The following is a 6,545-nucleotide window of genomic DNA, read 5'->3' as shown; positions in this document are numbered from 1 at the left end:
TAGCTCAAACAAGCCCAGGATAGGATGAAAAAGCAAGCGGACAAGAAACACACGGACCGCGAGTTCGCCGTGGGGGATGTTGTGTTCCTCAAACTGCAACCATTTATTCAGACCTCAGTGGCACAACGTCCATTCCAGAAGCTGTCATTCCGGTACTATGGGCCATACAAAGTTATGGAGCGAGTGGGAAAGGTTGCATACAAGCTGTAGTTGCCGTCAGAGAGCAAGATTCACCCGGTGGTTCATGTGTCACAGTTGAAGAAAAGCAGTGGGCGACAACATTCTGGTCGAAGCTGAACTTCCCCCGGCTGCAGAAATCCTTCGCATGGAACAACTGCCGACAGCCATCCTTGCCGAGAAGACGATCAAGACAGCGCAGGGCGACAAAATGCAGGTGCTGGTGCGTTGGGGTGATTTACCAAATTCCATGGCCACTTGGGAGGAAGGTACGCAGTTCAGCAAGCGCTTTCCGTTTACACGGGCTTGGGGACAAGCCATGTCCCAAGAGGGGGAGAATGTTAGGACCGTGCCATTCCAATGCCTGACAGAGGGGTCCCAAGAGTTAGTCAACTCCACGGCCAGGCCAGACGACCATGAGGAGGACAAGTCAGCAGGCGAATGACACGATGCAAGCCGGCGATTGGTCCAGATCAGCCAGCGCAACGAGACGGCCTTTATATACTAGCTAGTGGTGTGTGTGGTGGGTTATGCAATGTAATATGACTTGAATCGGAGCTGCTCTCCTGGACTCTCCTACCTAATCGATCCCCTTTTCCTTCTTCCCCTACCTGCTCTCGCCTTCCTCCTTCCTCTCTTGATCCAGGCCCGTTACAGCCAAGTAGTGCTCCCGGATGCGGCAGAAGGCGTCCCGGGTCAATGTGTTGTCTGATCCCACCTGATGGGACCGCCCGGTCGCGCACTCGCTTCCCACGGGCCATTACAACGACAGAAGAATTTCCTCGAACGCCTACCATCAACACTACATGAAAATATGTTTTGCCTAGTTTTGGTAGTTTGCGGAGTGTCTTTTCATGGGGACTCTGCAAAGTGGGATCTTTGCCGAGTGTTGACCAAAGAAACATGCGACATAGAGGGAGAGTGGGGAATAAGATGAGAATGACATGTGGGCCCTACTTCCACCTCATCGTAAGTAGCTACATATGCTGACATGTTAGCAATGACATGTGGGTCCCGCTAGTCAGATATTTTTTGTCAATAAAGGGTCAAAAGTGGACTGGTGCGTTGGGTCATGGTTGGACGCGGAAGCGGTATTAATTTGCAAAATAAAAATAAAAGTAGCACCTATCCGTTACCCCAGCCCTAATTACAGTAGAGTAGTTTTGTGCAATTATCTATCTATATCTCTCTCGTTGCCCATGCAGATTGATATACTTACTTTTAGAAAGGTTCCCGTACGCACGAGGTGGAAAGCAGCCTGTGTACGTCTAGGAAATTGTTAACAATTTACCTGCCGGCTTGATCGACCCGCAATAAAATAGGTAGTGAGAGTCAAGATCTGGATTTTAAAAAATTGTTTTTTCCTCCACATGTACTATGTGTGTATGCCGTATGCCTGCATGTCGTCAAATGAGTACTCCAACAATAGTACGTACTAGTCTAGTATATTTGGTGGAGTGCGCGTAGACAGAGTGAGAGACACGACGCCACAATGGATCGTAGAGAATGCTCTGCCGTCGCAGTCTGATGTGCTCACCGACGACCGTACACGCGATGCACTGGCCTTGTGGTTCAAAGCCGTTCTGTGTATCCTGTCTCGCCGGCAGCGCGCTCCCCCGGCCCCCAGCTGCATGCATCCATGCATATGCATTACTACCTCCGTTTTCTAAATATTTGTCTTTCTGAAGATTTCAACAACTGACTACATATGAAGCAAAATGAATGAATCTACATTTAAAAATATGTTTATATACATCCGTATATGATAGTCTATTTGAAATCTCTAAAAAAAGAAATATTTAGATACGGAGGGAGTACTCGCATCTCAGGCATGCATGCATGCATGCAGCCAGCATTTCAGTTTCATTTTCAACGCTTTCTGCGCGTGTAACTGTTTGAGGATGACAGGTTCCTCTGCTCTGAGGCCGCCGGCGATTGCATGGGATCTGTGCAACTTGCACAGGGCTCTGGCTCTGTTCTTTGCCGTGGGCATATCGATGGATTTTCGAGAATCGAGATCGAGGATTCTGCTTCTGCACGCACGGCACGGGGCGAGGAATATAATTAGCAGCTGGCCAGGCCAGGCCAGGCCAGGGGCCGGCGTGGTTGTTCCGTGCGACGAAACAGAGTCAGGATTAGGATCAATGCAGAGCCAAGATAATTATCTTGTAATAATATCTAGTGCCATGGTGGTTAGATAGACATGAAAAAAATAAGGGACCGAATGAATAAGCATAGAGTAGTCCGTCGCTGTCTGCCGGGCCGGCCACCAACCGTGCCGGTGCAGGTGCAGGAGCGCCGGAGGAGACCGGAGACTCGCCCAACGAAGAACGAACGAACGAACGCGCGGAGATGGAGTTAGCGGTGCTGTGCTCGCTGACGGACGGTCGTCGGTTCCCCCACGTCCGCGGCGGCCGGCGTGGATTAATCAATCATTTCCACGGGCGGGTCAATCACGGAGGCCCGGCCGCGCGCGCCACTCACGAGACGAGTGACGCCGACGTACCGTCTCTCGAGTCTTGACCAGCTGACCGGTTCACCGCGGCCACCTCGTGTGGGTGACTTGGAGTGCGTACAGACTCTCCAGGCGGCAGTGCACGCGGGCATGGAGCCGCACGGGGGTGTGACCGAGGCGACCGCGTCTGCGTGGCTGACGACGGCGACGGCTCTTCAGCTCGCTCTCCACTCTCCAGCCGGCACATCCAGGTAGTATGTCACTGTGGGAACCGGAACGGCCGTTGGTTCGCAACTGGACTGGCTCTGAATGAACCCGGCCGGCCGGCGGGTCCTGTCCACGTCCGGCGCACCGGATGGTAGCCATCACCGGTCACTCAACTTGGACCTTTCCGGGGCAGCATCTCGTCTGCGTGTGTACGCTTTCTTTTTTTTAGCAAGAGAAGGGCTTCCCTTCCCATTTTCATTACGGGAAACCGTAGCAAGTTCGAGCTACAAGGAACCAGGACCAATTCAACATAACTACTCCCTCCGTCTCATAATATACGACATTTTTTAACACTACACTAGTGTCAAAAAACATCGTACATTATGGGACAGAGGGAGTACTTCCTAACTAGACTCAATCAGACGAACATAAAGATCGCAACATCATATCCAGCCATCTTCTCTGCCACAGAACAAACCGCAGGGAACAAGATGACCAGAAACCCAGCAACATTTTAGGCGACAGTATTAAGAAAGCCAAATGCCAAATGGAGACACGGAGACCAGCAGAAGCTCCCAGCATCAGTCGAGGTTCATGACCCTCAACCCTTCAATCTTGGCACGTTATATCTTCACCCTTGCGACGCTTTATATACATCATTTGCTAGATGTCTTAGTAGCCTTGCCCCCCTCCTCCAATACCTTTTTGTTTCGCTATTTTATCTGCAAAGTAGACCATGAGTTCAACCAATAAACTATCAGTTGTATCAACGACATGGGATCATTGTAAATTTTGCTATCAAATATAATTTCATTTCTACATTTCCAAATAGCCCAAAACAAGGTAGCAGTGCCAACCAGCACCAGCCTTTTATCATTCTTACAAAAAGTTTTGATCCACCTCCCAAAGCACTCTTCAATTGAAGTGGGAGTAGATCGTAGCCCAAAGGTACATCTAATCAAACTCCAGACCAGAGAAGCAGTAGAACATCCAAAAAATAGATGATCCACAGTCTCATTTTTACCACAGTACACACATTCTTTTGAACCTTTTCCTTTTTTAACAGTGTATCTTTAGTTAGAATGCTCCTCCTATTTATTAACCACAGGAAAATTTTGACTTTAGCAGGTACTTTCACTTTCCACAAGAATTTTTGCGGAAAGTTGCACTCTTCTACAATCATTTTTCTATATAGTGATTTGACAGAGAATTTCTTATCTCCACTCAACATCCATTCTATTTTATCTTTTCCTGCCCCTATTTTAACCTCCATGCATCTAGTTTTCAGATTATTCCAAGGCTCCTTGCATTCCCCATACAGAGTTCTTCTAAATCTAAACCCTGCCCACCCTTTACTAATACCCTCTGCTACCGTGATGTTATGATCAAAGCATATATAGTAAAGTCTTGGATACTCATCTTTTAAAGCTTTTTCATCTACCCAAATATCTTCCCAAAATATGGTATTCCTCCCATCACCTAAAATCTGTCTTGCATATCTGTAGAAAAGATCTTTAATATCAAGTAACCCTCCCGAAAATTGTGAATCCCCATTTTTTTCCTCGCTCTGGAAATGCATCCATCAGGAACATATTTGTTAATTAGCACCGGCTGCCACAACCCTTCCTCCATTTCCAACTTCCAGAACAACTTAGCTAGCATTGCTTTGTTTCCACAATGGTCTTTAGGGAGGCAACAATTTTTTCAATTAACTAAGTAGTATTTATTTGTATCTTCATCTTCCTGCCACACCAACCTTGCCCTGTAGAAATCAGCTTTCTTCCTAACACCCACTAGCAGGGGTAGAAAGAGATCATGAAGAGAGGAATGCTAGTTAAACATGCCTGCACCAGGGTAATCCTCCCTGCTACCCCTTCTGTCACTGGGTGAGGACATCGTAAGATTAAACTCATTACGAAGCACCTCCCCCACTAAAGATAAATCAATCTAGTTAGCCAAACCAAACGGATAGATCGGAGAGAAATACAAAGCTATAACAATCATGCATAATAAAGTTCAGAAAAGACTCAATTACTTTCAATGAATAATCTGATCATAAACCCACAATTCATCAGATCCGAACAAACGCACCGCAAAAAAAGATTACATCGGATATAACTCCAAGAAGATCAATCGGAACATTGTATTGAAGTTCAAAGAGAGAGAAGAAGCCATATATCTATTAGCTATGGACCCATAGGTCTGTGGTGAACTACTCACGCATCATTCGAAGGAAGCAAGGATGATGTAGAAGCCCTTCGTGATCGATTCCCCCTACGGCAAAATATCGAAAAAGGCCTCTAGATAGGATCACGGAAGAACAGAAAGTTGTCGCGGCGGAAAAAGTGTTTCAGGTGGCACTCTGTTGGTTTGGGAATATTTGTGAATTTATAGAGATGGAATTAGCTCAAACGGAGTTGTGTGGGGCCCATGAGCTCTGGGAGCGCACCCAGTGAGCTCGTGGATTTCCCGTAGGTCTTCTCGCCTCCTCCCGAACATTGTAGGATCCCTTCTAGTTCAGAAAAAATCATCGTAAAGTTTCATCGTATGTTTGGACTTTGTTCGGTACTGATTTTCTGAAAATCCAAAAACAAGCAAAATGAGGAACTGACAATGAACACTGGGTTAATAGGTTAGTCCGCAGAAAATGATATAAATAGCATCAAAATGCATATAAAGCATCCATGATTGATAATATAATAGCATGAAACAATCGGAAATTATAGATACGACACTAGTGCAGAACCAGGCTTTAGTGCCGGTTCGTAAGGGCCTTTAGTGGAGACTAAAGGCCCCCCCCCCTTTACTATCGGTTCGGCACGAACCGGCGCTAAAGTGCCACCACGTGGCACGAGCCAGGCCCGGGTGCTGGTAGACCATTAGTACCGGTTGGTAGCACCAACCGGTACTAAATGTTTGGGGGCGGGGGGGGGGGGGGGGTTTGGTTTTAATTTTTATTTTTCCATTAATTTTGTGTTTTCCATTTAATTCTTTTTTGTTTGCTGGTATTTTACGATACTACATATTGTACATGTTATGCATATATATAAATAGATTTTCTCATAGAACCGATCATATATATATATATATATATATAATCGAATGTCTCACAACCACCATTAATTATTCACACATACACATGTATATATATACAATTTCTCCTACATGTTGCCTCGGTGCCTTCGGAGCACGATGACAAGTGGTTCATGGAGGCGATAGCGGGTAATAGTATTCTTCTTTGGGATCTATGACCTGGTCGAGCAAAAATCCCGCTATTTCCTCTTGAAGTGCTCGTATGCGCTCCTCTGGTAGGAGCTGGTCCCGCACCTCTTTGAACTGTTAAGAAGGAGATCAATATGCATGTGTATTAGTTGTGTGACTAGATATCGACAATCATGTAAGATTTGTGAATAGTGTTCTGGCAAACGTACCCAGTCCTGTCTATCAGATCTGCTCCTTTCGGACGCCATCATGCGAATGTTCTCGCAAACGTAGTATGCACACACTTCAGTCCCCGGCGCTTGCTTCAGGGCCTTTACGAGAATAGAATTTAATCAGATAATAATTAATCAAGCATGTTAATTAATTAATGGTATTGAAACAAGAATTAAAGAGATGGTACTTTGCCCAACATAGCTTTTGTCGCCATTTTCCTGGAGTCACCTTGATGTACTTTGCCCAAGCCCTGCCCGCCGGCAAAGAAAAT

This window comes from Triticum aestivum, chromosome 2D (genome assembly GCF_018294505.1).
Source record: "Triticum aestivum cultivar Chinese Spring chromosome 2D, IWGSC CS RefSeq v2.1, whole genome shotgun sequence".
In the NCBI taxonomy this organism is placed as follows: domain Eukaryota; kingdom Viridiplantae; phylum Streptophyta; class Magnoliopsida; order Poales; family Poaceae; genus Triticum; species Triticum aestivum.
Note: the sequence above shows the minus strand (reverse complement) of the source record.